The following is a 14,027-nucleotide window of genomic DNA, read 5'->3' as shown; positions in this document are numbered from 1 at the left end:
GAATCTGGGGATGTACTGTATGGTGATTAACATAATATAATAAAAAAAAAAGAAATGGATAAAACCATAGAAACACACAATCTATTAAGACTGAATCATGAATAAATAGAAAATGTGAAGGAGCAGCAATGAGTAAGGAGACTCAGTAATCAAAAACAAAGAAAAACCCAGGATCAGATAGCTTCATTGGTGAATTCTCCCAATCTGTTAAAGTATAATTAACACCAATCTTTCTTAAATGCTTCTAAAAAATTTAAAAAGAGGGAACACTTCCAAACTGATATTGGCAGAAGATGGGCTGAATAATGAGTAACTCCACCTCATGTTACCTTCCCTTATGTAGTCTTGCTGATGTGGATGAGATTGCAGGATTAAGAGGGAGGGTTCAGCTTCCTACTGGGGGTAAAGTGGATTGCCAAATGCCTCCAACTTGTACCAGCTTGGTCAGTCTCATTGATGTTGTGTGAGGTAGAGAATTAAATGGCTGCTAAAACCTGCTAATACTACCACTGCAGGGGAACCAGAGCACTGCCAGATTCTGCCAGATGGGAAATGGAGGATTAGCTCCCTGCTGTGCCCTTCTGATACTACCAGAGGCAGGTGGGGAAATTTGAGTGCTGATGCCTACTTCTGTGGGGCAAGGGCTGGGTGGGACCTACTGACTTACCCTAATTTACTGAAACCATGGTGGGAGGGGTACTGTTTTACCATTGGTGTTTGGCTGGAATAGGACAGATATTGCCAAAAAAGGTTTTCTGTTGTTATGTCACTCTTTCTGCAGTCCTTTCACTAAGGAGAACAAGCTTTTTTGGAGTTTTTTTTTTATCTGCCTTTTGGTGGGTTTGTTTTCAAGGCTTATGGAATGCCCTGTTCAGGATATATGGAAGGCAACAAGGAAACCCAGGGAACTTACTACTGTGTTGTTCCTCAAGTCTAGAGGCACCTTTGTAGTCTGCCTTCTTTTTAATTCCTCTCAGAGTCTTCCTATGCTTTTTTGTTGTGTTATGTCCAGAGATTTTTTCTTTTATGGGCAGGTCCTGGGAGGAGTGAAGCAACTTCACTTTGGCAAAACTGAAATTCTCTGCAGTGGTTTACTTTTAATTAAAGGATAGCAAAATTGAGCTCTTATTGTGAAAAACCTGTTAACTGGAATAGTTACTTGTATTTGTTCACAGATTTATATTTAGAATGTAAGGGGAAAGTCTAAACTTTTCCATTTCTTTAAGAAATGAGAGGGCAGTTTCACAATTTTCAAGGTTGTAATTATTGCCATTTAAGCATTATGAATAAACTATGAATACCTGATTGATGATGTAAAGAGAAACTTATGAAGTTATACATTCTCCTCAAAATAATCTATAAATTCAGTGAAATCCCCAAAAATATCCCCAAATTTGTATTAAAAAGATGTTAGTGGAGTATTGTCACCAAGATGGCAGAACAGAAAGCCCCAGATCCTCCTTACCCCATGGAGACATGAACATAACATTGCACAGACCGATTGTTTCCATGAAAACCAGTTAAGAAGTTCCTGAACTACAGGCCAGCATATGCCTAAGAAGCACCACACTGAAGATAGTCAGAAAATTGGTGGTAGTTACTCACCAAAGCTCCACCTCTGGTACAGCACAGTGTGGTAGTGAGAAAACTTCCAACACCTGGCTTCTTTCCAGGGAGGAAAAGAGAAGAGTGGAATGCACAACCAACATTTTGACTTTTCAGGGGGTTGCATTAGGGACTGGGGTTCTCTTACATGAATCAAAACACTGACAGAAATTGGCACCAGGTTGAGGGCTGCTGAGAACAAAGATCACTTCATGATCTAACGCCAAATAATCTACAGTACTGGGGATAGACACTAGGTAGAGCTCATGTGTTACAACTTGCTACAACATGAGCAAAACTCTAGGACTACAAACAGACATCAGGTGAAGTCTCTGAGTAGAAAAAGAGAAACCTCCTCAACTATGAGATTATGCATACAAACACAGAAAAGATGCACCCCCAGAAAAGGCTTGAGAGGTCTCCAGAATCTCAAAGTAGGCTTATTGGTGAAGGCCATCCTTGTACATCCTTATACAAAGCCAGACAAAGACTAGGAGAAGTGGATGTTTTTTCAAATGCTCAGGTCCCAACAAAAGATAACAAGACATCCAAAGAAACAGAAAAGTATGGCCAAGTTGAAGGATCAAAATAAATCTCTAGAAATTCACACTAAAGAAATGGAGATATATGAGTTACCAGACAAAGAATTCAAAACAACTGTCATAAGGATGCTCAATGAAATAAAAGAGAGCATAATTTTTCTTGCATAAAAATTCTAAATGACTTGTACAGATACTTTGCACTAAAAGAAGGAGAGCATAAATCCTTATACCTTAAGTATAGCCTGCTGAGTGAAGTGAATTCCTTTTCCAAAATACAGTATATTAAGGGGGCTGGGGACAAAGGGCAATTTTCCAGTGAAGAAATTTGACAAATTCTACCTCAGCTAAGTGATCAATATCAGTGTCGATAGTGATAAGTCATGTTGAGAGTATTTATCTTTGATACAATGTGACGAAAATGGCAACTAACTTATGTTGTATTCCTCAAAAAAGAAAAACCATAATCCTAGTTTAATCATGGTTTAAAAATTATAAAAATTCCAATAGAAGGGTATTCTACAGAACACTTGACTGATGTGCTTTAAAACTGCCAAGGTCACCATCAATACGAAAAATCTGAGGAATCTCACTGCCAAGAGAAGCCTAAGGAGACACAACAATAAACAATGTAGAACACTGGACGGGGTCCTGGAGCAGAAATACATCAGGTAAGAGCCAAGGAAATTTGAATAAGCTATGTACTTTAGTTAAAAATAGAGTACTGGGGTGCCTGGGTGGCACAGCAGTTAAGCGTCTGCCTTCGGCTCAGGGCGTGATCCCGGCGTTCTGGGATCGAGCCCCACATCAGGCTCCTCCACTATGAGCCTGCTTCTTCCTCTCCCACTCCCCCTGCTTGTGTTCCCTCTCTCGCTGGCTGTCTCTATCTCTGTCAAATAAATAAATAAAATCTTTAAAAATAATAGAGTACTAATATTGGTTCATTAATTACAATGAACGTACCATAATAACATAAGCTGCTAGTAATAGGAGAAACCATGTGAGGGGTTACATGGCAACCCTGCTCTATCTTCTCAATTTTAATGTAAATGTACAGCCGTTCTTAAATAAAGTCTACTTTCCTTTTTTGGCTTTTTAAAAAATTTTTATTAAGTGTTTGCTTTGGCAGCACATATACTAAAATTGGAAAAATACAGAGAAGATTAGCATGGTCCCTGTGCAAGGGTGACATGCAAATTAATGAAACATTCCATAGTTTTTTTTTTTTTTATAATTAATTTTATTTTATTATATTATGTTAATCACCATACAGTACATCCCCTGATTTCTGATGTAAAGTTTGATGCTTCATTAGTTGCGTATAACACCCAGTGCACCATGCAATACGTGCCCTCCTTACTACCCATCACCAGTCTATCCCATTCCCCCACCCCCTCCCCTCTGAAGTCCTCAGTTTGTCTCTCACAGTCCATAGTCTCTCATGTTTCATTCCCCCTTCTGATTACCCCCCTTTTCTTTATCCCTTTCTTCCCCTACCGATCATCCTAGTTCTTATGTTCCATAGATGAGAGAAATCATATGATAATTGTCTTTCTCTGCTTGACTTATTTCACTTAGCATTATCTCCTCCAGTGCCGTCCATGTTGCAGCAAATGTTGAGAATTCGTTCTTTCTGATAGCTGAGTAATATTCCATTGTATATATGGACCACAGCTTCTTAATCCAGTCATCTGTTGAAGGGCATCTCGGCTCCTTCCATGATTTGGCTATTGTGGACAATGCAGCTATGAACATTGGGGTGCATATGGCCCTTCTCTTTACTACGTCTGTATCTTTGGGGTAAACACCCAGTAGTGCAATGGCTGGGTCATAGGGTAGTTCAATTTTTAACTTTTTAAGGGACCTCCACACTGTTTTCCAGAGTGGCTGTACCAACTTGCATTCCCACCAACAATGTAGGAGGGATCCCCTTTCTCCACATCCTCTCCAACAATTGTTGTTTCTTGCCTTGTCTATCTTTGCCATTCTAACTGGCGTAAGGTGGTATCTCAGTGTGGTTTTGATTTGAATTTCCCTGATGGCTAATGATTTTGAACATTTTTTCATGTGTCTGTTAGCCATTTGTATGTCTTCATTGGAAAAGTGTCTGTTCATATCTTCTGCCCATTTTATGATTTGTTTATTTGTTTCTCGTGTATTGAGTTTGAGAAGTTCTTTGTAGATCTTGGATACCAGTCCTTTATCTGTGGTGTCCTTTGCAAATATATTCTCCCATTCCGTGGGCTGTCTCTTAGTTTTTTTGACTGTTTCCTTGGCTGTGCAGAAGCTCTTTATCCTGATAAAGTCCCATAAGTTCATTTTATCTTTTATTTCTCTTGCCTTTGGAGATGTGTCGTGAAAAAGGTTGCTCTGGCCGATGTCATAGAAGTTGTTGCCTATGTTCTCCTCTAGAATTTTGATGGATTCCTGTCTCACATTGAGGTCTTTCATCCATTTGGAGTTTATTTTTGTGTATGGTGTGAGAGAGTGGTCAAGTTTCATTCTTTTGCATGTAGCTGTCCAATTTTCCCAGCACCATTTATTGAAGAGACTGTCTTTTTTCCACCGGATGTTTTTTCCTGCTTTATCAAAGATTAGTTGCCCAAAGAGCCGAGGGTCCATTTCTGGGTTCTCTATTCTGTTCCATTGGTCGATGTGTCTGTTTTTGTGCCAGTACCATGCTGTCTTTGTGATCACAGCTTTGTAGTACAGCTCGAAATCCGGCATTGTGATGCCCCCAGCTTTGTTTTTCCTTTTCAACAGTTCCTTGGAGATTCGGGGCCTTTTCTGGTTCCATACAAATTTAAGGACTATTTGTTCCAGTTCTTTGAAAAATGTCCTCGGTATTTTGATCGGGATAGCATTGAAAGTGTAGATTGCTCTGGGTAGTATGGACATTTTAACTATGTTAATTCTTCCAATCCATGAGCATGGAATATTTTTCCATCTTTTTATGTCTTCCTCAATATCTTTCAAAAGTGATCTATAGTTTCTAGCATATAGGTCCTTTACGTCTCTGGTTAAGTTAATTCCAAGGTAACGCATGGTTTTTGGTGTTATTGTAAATGGGATGGATTCCCTAATTTCTCTTTCTTCAGTCTCGTTATTCGTGTATAGAAATGCAACTGATTTCTGGGCATTGATTTTGTATCCTGCCACCTTACTGAATTGTTCTATAACTTCTAATAGTTTGGGAGTGGATTCCTTTGGGTTTTCCATATAGAGTATCATGTCATCTGCAAAGAGAGACAGTTTGACTTCTTCTTTGCCGATTTGGATACCTTTGATCCCTTTTTGTCTTCTGATTGCTGTTGCAAGGACTTCTAGTACTATGTTGAATAATAGTGGCGAGAGTGGGCATCCTTGTCGTGTTCCTGATCTTAAGGGAAAGGCTTCCAGCTTTTCCCCATTGAGAATAATGCTTGCAGTAGGCTTTTCATAGATGGCTTTTATGAGATTGAGAAATGTACCCTCTATTCCTACACTCTGAAGGGTTTTAATCAGGAAAGGATGCTGTATTTTGTCAAATGCTTTTTCTGCATCAATTGAGAGGATCATATGGTTCTTGAGTCTTTTCTTGTTGATATGATGTATCACATTGATTGATTTGCGAGTGTTGAACCATGCTTGCATCCCAGGTATGAATCCCACTTGGTCATGATGGATAATCCTTTTAATGTACTGTTGGATTCTATTAGCAAGGATCTTGTTGAGGATTTTGGCATCCATATTCATTAGAGAAATCGGTCTGTAATTCTCCTTTTTGAGGGGGTCTTTGCCTGGTTTGGGGATCAAGGTAATATTAGCCTCATAGAATGAGTTTGGTAGCTTTCCTTCTGTTTCTATTTTTTGAAATAGCTTTAGGAGAATAGGTATTATTTCTTCTTTGAATGTTTGGTAGAATTCCCCAGGAAAACCGTCTGGGCCTGGAGTTTTATTATTTGGAAGGTTGTTTATCACTGACTCAATTTCTTCATAGTTAATTGGCCTATTTAAGAAATCTATTTCTTCCTGTTTCAGTCTTGGTAGTTTATAGGTTTCCAGGAAGGCCTCCATCTCTTCCAGATTGTTTAGTTTTTTGGCATATAGCTGTTGATAAAAGTTTCTAATAATCCTTGCAATTTCAATGGTGCTGGTCGTGACCTCTCCCTTTTCAGTCATAATTTTAATAATCTCAGTCCTTTCTCTTTGTTTTTGGACAAGTTTTGCCAGTGGTCTATCAATTTTATGGATTCTCTCAAAGAACCAGCTTCTAGTCCTGTTGATCTGCTCTACTGTGGTTCTGGTCTCTAATTCATTGATTTCTGCTCTAATCTTGGTCAACTCCTTCCTTGTCAGTGGGTTAGGCCTGTCCCTCTGTTGCTGTTCCAGTTTCTTGAGGTGAGAATATAGAAACTGCATTTTAGATTTTTCTATTCTTTTGAGTGAGGCTTGGATGGCTATGTATTTCCCCCTTAGGACTGCCTTTGCAGTATCCCATAGGTTTTGGACCGTTGTGTATTCATTCTCGTTGGTCTCCATAAATTGTTTAATTTGTTTTTTGATTTCCTGGTTTATCGAGTCATTCTTGAGCAGGATGGTTCTTAGCCTCCAAGTGTTTGAGTTTCTTCCAGGTTTTTCCTTGTGGTTGAGTTCCAATTTCAGAGCGTTGTGGTCTGAGAATATGCAGGGGATAATTTCAATCTTTTGGTATTGGCTGAGACCTGTTTTGTGTCCCAGAGCATGATCTATTCTTGAGAATGTTCCATGGGCATTTGAATAGAATGAGTATTCTTTGGTTCTGGGGTGTAGTGTTCTATATATATCTATGAGGTCCAACTCGTCGAGTATGGCATTCAAAGCCTTTGATTTTTGGCTTAGTTTTTGCCAGGATGTTCTATTTCTGATAGATAGTGGGGTGTTGAGGTCCCCTACTATTACTGTGTTCTTATCTATATGTCTCTTTATTTTGGTTAAGAGTTGGCTTGTGTATCTTGCTGCTCCCCTGTTGGGGGCATATATATTANTATTTATAATTGTCATATCCACTTGTTGAATACATCCTTTAAGAATAGTATAGTGCCCTTCTGCGTCTCTAACTATAGTCTTTAGTTTAAAATCCAGTCTATCTGATATGAGAATTGCTACCCCAGCTTTCTTTTGAGGTCCATTTGCGTGAAAGATGGTACTCCATCCTTTTACTGTCAGTCTGAATGTATCTTTGGGTTCAAAATGAGTCTCTTGTAGACAGGAAATGGATGGGTCATGTCTTTTTATCTAATCTGCAACCCTATGGCATTTTATGGGAGAGTTTAAGCCATTTACATTGACTCTGAAAACTGAGAGATAGAATTTTAATGATGCCATTTTGCCAGTAAAGTCTGTGTTTGTATCGGTTGTGACTTTCTGTTCTGTATCACTCTTGGGGCCTTTTTACCTTTATAGAACCCCTCTTAATATCTCCTGTAGGGCTGGTTTCATGGTTACGAAATTGGTTAATGACTGGCGATTCTGGAACGTCTTTATTTCTCTGTCAATTCTGAATGACAGCCTTGCTGTATAAAGGATCCTTGGCTGCATGTTTTTCTCTGAAAGAGCTTTAAAAATACCCCCCCCCAAGCCTTTCTCTCATTCCAGGTCTCTGTAGACAGGTCTGACGTAATTCTGATACCTTTGCTTTGGTACGTGAGAAATTTCTTTGCCCTGGGTGCTTTCAATACTGTATCCTTGGATCTAATATTTGTGATTTGCACTATGACGTGACGTGGCATAGGTTTGTCATGGTTGAGCTTGGGAGAGGTCCTCTCTGCCTCTTGGACATGAATGTTTGTTTCCCTTCCTAGATTAGGGAAGTTTTCAGCTACAATTTGTTCAAATATCTCTTCTAGACCTCTGTTTTTCTCCTCCCCCTTGGGGATGCCGATGATTCTGACATTGGATCGTTTCATTGAGTCAGTAATCTCCTGTAACCTACATTCGTGGGCATGGATTTTTTTAAGTCCAGCTTCTATTTTCGTTTTTTCTTCTACTAACCCATCCTCCAATTCGCTAATATGTTCCTCTGCCTCGGTGACCCTGGCGTCAGAGCCTCTAGTTTTGACTGCATTTGGCTCATAGAATTTTTAATTTCTGTCAGATTCGCTCTCATTTCCGATCTTAGGGATTCTATATTCTCAGTAACATTTTTGTTAATACTTTTTTCAAGTCTATTCATCATCTTGACTGTTGTTACTCTGAATTCCATTTCTGATAATTTGGTTACATCCATATCCATTATTTCTGTGGCAGAGGCCACAGACTCACTGTCTTTTCTTTGCTGGGAGGGGCTTCTCCTTCTCATCATTCTGATGAGGAGAGGTTGCGGGGTTGTCCAGAGGCCAAATTATTGACTGGGACCCAGGCCGTGCGCCCTTGTTTTATAGGGATCTTAGGGATGTGGGCTTCTTCTTTAAAGATTTTATTTACACGGCAGAGTGCCAACCAGCGAGAGAGGGAACACTAGCAGGGGAGTGGGAGAGGAAGAAGCAGGCTCCCAGCAGAGGAGCCCGATGAGGGACTCCTTTCCAGAATGCCAGGATCACGCCCTATGCCGAAGAGGGGCGCTCAATGACTGCGCCACCCAGGCGCCTCGGGATGTGGGCTTCTTGATTTTTCAGCCTGCTTTCTGGGGGAGGGGCCTGCCGCGCTGATACTCAGGAAACCCTGTTTGGGTAGAGTCTCCATGTCCCCTGCGAGGGGGGATGGGGATGGGCACACTGTGAGCCGGTATTTCCAGGGTTTTGTTCTCTGGCGGCTTTCCCTGGCGGTTTGCTGTGCCTCCTCTGAGAGTCAGANGTCAGAGCAGCAGTGGCCGAATCTCAGCCTCTTTCTCAGAGCAGAGAGATTGCGGCCCGTTCTCCACTGATGATCTGGCCACTTTAACTCTGTTTCTGTTGGTGCTGCTCAACCCTGCAGCATCCCGGGTTGTGCACCCCACACCCGGCATCCCAGCCCTCACTTCCAGGGCCAGCGCGTCTCAGTCCTTTGTGTTTCTAACGCCACCAGCCACCAGCCGCCCCCGCGCACTCCGGAGCTCCCGGTCTCAGTCTGTTTCCAGTGAGCACACCGGGATTCCGGAGTTTCGTGAGATGTCTGGTGGCGCGAGCTCCCGGCTCACGGTCTCAGTCTGCTGTCTTGCGGGTGCCGTCCACGATCCACCCACTCCCCCGTGCAGGTGGCTACCGCTTCCCGGTGCCCGAACGTGGTGGCTCCCTCCCCCTTCCATTTATCTTCCGATATCTGTGTGTGGTTTCACGGCTCCCCTTGTCATACCTCAATACTCAGCACTGGAGATGTTCATTTGTAGAGATCCAGATGTATCTTCCTGTGTCTCAGGCTGATTCTATGGATGTTCAGGCTGGTCTGGTACCTATCCAGCTCGACTCAGGGGACTGGCTGGAAAAGGGGTCCCTACTCCTCCACCATCTTAACTCCCCCCCAAAATCTATAAAGAAATTATACAACTGATCAGCCCCCCAAAAATAATTCAGTTAAAAATGGGCAGAAGACACAAATAGACATTTTTCCAAAGAAGACATACAGATGATTAACAGACACATGAAAAGATGCTCAACATTACTCATCACCAAGGAAATACAAATCGAAACTACCATGGTCTATCACCTCACACCAGTCAGAATGGCTAAAATTAACAACACAGGAAGTGACAGGTGCTGGTGAGGATGTGGAGAATAGGGAACCATCTTGCACTGTTGGTGGGATGCAAACTGCTGCAGCCACACACTGGAAAGTAGTATGGAGGTTCCTTATAAAGTTAAAAATAGAACTACCCTATGATCCAGCAATTGCAGTACTGAGTATTTGCCCAAAGGATAAAAAATACTGATTCGAAGGGAAACACACACCTAGATGTTTATAGTAGCATTATCAACAATAGCCAAATTATGGAAGGAGCCCAATTGTCCATTGACTGATGAATAGATAAAGCAGTTGTGGTATATATATACAATGGGATATTACTCAGCCATCAAATGAATGAAATCTTGCCATTTGCAAAAACGTGGATGGAGCCAGAAAGTATAATGCTAAGTGAACTAAGTCAGTCAGAGAAAGACAAATACCATATCATTTCACTCATATGTGAAATTTAAGAAACAAAACAAATGAACATAGGTGGGAAAAAAAGAGGCAAACCAAGAAACAGACTCTTTACTATAGAGACTGAGGGCTGCTAGAGGAAAGGTGGGTAGGAGGATGGGCTAAATAGGTGATGGGGATTAAGGAGGGCACTTGTGATGAGCACTGGGTGTTATATGGAAATGATGAATCACTGAATTCTACACCTGAAACTAATATTACACTGACTGTTAACTAACTGGAATTGAGATAAAAATTAGGAGAAAGAAATAATAATAAAGTTTTTATTTCAATTTCACTTAGTTTACAGTGTAATATTAATTTCAGGTGTACAATATAGTGATTCAACATTTCCATACAACACCTGGTGCTCATCACAACAAATAAAGTCTATTCTAAAAACCTCCCAAATAAGAAATCTCCAGGCCAAGATGATTCTCTCGTTGGATAATTCTGCAAAATGTTTAAAGCAGAATTAATACAAATTATATACAATCTCTTCCAAAAAATGGAAATGGAGGGAACACTTCCCAATTTATTTTATGAAGCTAATATTATACTTAAAGGAAAGCCAAAGACAACATACAAAAAAAGAAAACTATATACCAATATCCATCATGAATACTGACGAAAATGCCTCATAAAATGTTAGCATATGTAATTCAGCAATGTAGAAAAATAATTATACACAATGGGGTTTATTCCAGAAATGCATAGTTGGTTCAATATTTAAAAATCTGTCATTTTAATCCATCATACTAACAGGCTAAAAATCAAAAATTATATGATCCTATCAATCTGTGCAGGAAAAGTAAAAAAAAAAATTCAACACTCATCCATGATGAGAAATAAAACTCTCAGAAAAACTCAAATAGAAAGGAACTTTCTCAATTTGATAAAGAGCATTGTATTAGTTTCCCAGAACCACTGAAACCACAAACAGAGTGCCTTAAAACCAGAAATTTATTGTCTTTAAGCTCGAAAAGCTAGAGGTCTGAAATCAAGGTGTTAGTAGGGCTATGCTCCTTCTAAAGCCTCCAGCGGAAAATCCTTTCTTGCCTTTTTTGGCTTCTGATTGCCCCAAGCAATCTTTGGCTTGGGGCAGCATACTTCCAATCTCTTCCTTCATTGTCACTTGGCTTTCTTCCTGAATGTATCTCTGTTCTCTATCTTTTCTTCCTTTTTTAAAAAAGATTTGTCTATTTGAGAGAGAGAGAGAGAGAGAGAGAGAGAGAGAGAGAGAGAGCATGAGTGGGGGAGCAGAGGGAGAGGGAAGAAGAATCTCAAGCAGACTCTGCCCTGAGCTCAGAGCCTGACGGAGGGCCCAACCTCACGACCTCAAGACCATGACCCGCGCTGAAACCAAGAGTTGGCTGCTCAGCCAACTACACCACCCAGGCACCCCTCCTCTTCTTACAAGGACACCAGTCATACTGGATTAGGGCCCACTCTAATGACTTCATCTTAACTTGATTATATCTGCAAAGACCCTGCTTTTAAGTAAGGTTACACTTGCAGGAACCATGGGTTAAGACTTCGGGGGACACAATTCAACTTGAAACAGTCCTCTCTCTGGTTCTCCAAAATATATTTATTAATCAATTTATTTTTAAGAGTGATGTTTTTGTTTCCTACTGTATGTATGGATTTTTAATTTGTTGTAGTTCAGCAGATTCTCTGTATAAATTGAAGTTTTGTTTTGGGGTGCATAAAAGTTTGTTATGAGTAATTCTTTTTATATTTTAAAATAGTCCTATAAGTCCATTCAAATCTGTTCTCCTTGAATTTTATTTTATCTGATATTAAAATTACTACATTTGTTTGGTTCTTTCTCTCACATATAATAGATTTAGCTTTCCCTGCCTTTGTATAGTGCTTTTAAAAGTACAGGCATACCCCTTCTGCCACTGAAGTTACAGTGGGAAAATGGCTGTCAATGAGGCTGCAGGCTCACATCAGACACTGAAGCTGCTAGTGCCATGATCTTGGGCTTCCCAGTCTCCAGAACTGTGAGAAATAAATGTTGTTTATAAAAAAGAAAATAAAGTACAGGCATACCTTGGAGATATTGGAGGTACAGTTCCAGAACACTGCAATAAAGCAAATATTACAATAAAGCAAGTCAAATGAATTTTTTGTTTTCTCAGTGCTTATAAAAGTTATGTTTACACTATACTGTACTCTATTGTGTGCATTAGCATTATGTCTAAAAAACGTTCATGCCTTAAACAATACTTTATTGCTGAAAAATGCTAATCATCTGAGCTTTCAGTGAGTCATAATCACTGATACAGATCACCATAACAAATATAATAACGAATAAGTTTGAAATATTGTAAGAATTACCAAAATGTGACAGAGACATAAAGTGAGCAAATGCTGTTGGAAAAATGGCACTGATAGACTTGCTTGATGCAAGTTGCCATAAATCCTTGATCTGTATGAAATGTAGTATCTGTAAAGTGCAATAGAGCCAATTGCAATAAAATGAGGTATGCCTGTAATATTTAGTAGCATTTGTAAAACATCAATTGGTTTTCCTTGTGAAATATTTAAAATGAAAGGAATTCTAAAGTTCCATTTCACTAAATCTCCCATAGTGCTACTCTCCTGCCTTTATATGCAACTATTTAAACAATTTAGTGTATATCCTTCAAGTTTTTTTATCTATGAATTTACCAATAATTATATTTTAAGACAAAACATATAACATTATTTTCAGTATTGTTTTATAATGCTTCACACTTTTTTCACTTATTTCTGTAACTTGATTTTTTTAAAAAAATTAAAAGATTTTATTTATTTGAGAGAAAGAGAGAGCATGCACCTGGTGGGGGAGGAGCAGAGGGATAGGGAGAAGCAGAAGTCCCACTGAGCAGGGAGCCCCACACAAGGCTTGATCCTAGGACCCCGGGATCATGACCTAAGCCAAAGGCAGATGCTTAACCAACTGAGCCACCCAGGTGCCCCAACTGTAACTTGATTTTTTAAAAATTTTCTATTTAAGTATAGTTGACACACGATGTTACATTAGTTCCAGGTGTACAACATAGTGATTCAGCTTCTCTATATGTTATGTTGTGCTCACCACAAGTGTTGCTACTCTCTGTCACCATACAATGCTATCACAATACATTGACTATATTCCCTATGCTGTATTTTTCATTCCCATGACTTATTCATTCCATAACTGGAAGCCTGTACCTCCCACTCCCTTTCACCCATTTTGCTCCTCCAACTCCCCTCTGGCAACCTTCAGTTTGTTCTCTGTATTTACAGGTCTTCTGCTTTTTTGTTTGCTTATTCACTTGTTTTTTTAGATTCCATGTATGAGTGAAATCATACCATATTTGTTTCTCAATCTGACTTATTGCACTTAGTGTAATACCCTTTAGGTCTATCCATGTTGTTGTCAATGCCATGATCTCATCCTTTTTTATGGCTGTGTAATATGCCACTCCATTCCATTCATATATATACCAAATTTTCCTTATTCATTTGTCTATTGATGGACACTTAGCTTACCTCCATATTTTGGCTACTGTCAATAATGCTGCAATCAACATAGGGGTTCATATATCTTTTCAAATTAGTGTTTTCCTTTTCTTTGGGTAAATACCCAGTAGTAGAATTATTGGATCATATGTTATTTCTATTTTCGAGTTTTTGAGGAAGCTTCATACTGTTTTCAACAGTAGCTGCAACTTGATTTTATTTTACTATTTTTCTGTGTTAGCACATTTAAGTTGCCCTCACTTTTAAAAAAGA

The 14,027-nt window shown here is 39.6% G+C and overlaps 1 long non-coding RNA gene and 1 other non-coding gene across 2 annotated transcripts in view; one reads left to right on the top strand and one right to left on the bottom strand.

The window, feature by feature from the left end:
* Window positions 1–14,027, bottom strand: part of LOC117797369 — a 133,805-nt gene that overhangs the window by 36,071 nt on the left and 83,707 nt on the right. The gene's annotated exons all lie outside the window — the stretch shown is intronic.
* On the top strand, window positions 3,258–3,364 carry LOC117797595. The gene has a single exon (XR_004622594.1). It is a non-coding gene; the product is annotated as a U6 spliceosomal RNA (small nuclear RNA).

This window comes from Ailuropoda melanoleuca, chromosome X (assembly GCF_002007445.2).
Source record: "Ailuropoda melanoleuca isolate Jingjing chromosome X, ASM200744v2, whole genome shotgun sequence".
Lineage (NCBI taxonomy): Eukaryota > Metazoa > Chordata > Mammalia > Carnivora > Ursidae > Ailuropoda > Ailuropoda melanoleuca.
This window is presented reverse-complemented; position numbering and strand designations above follow the sequence as displayed.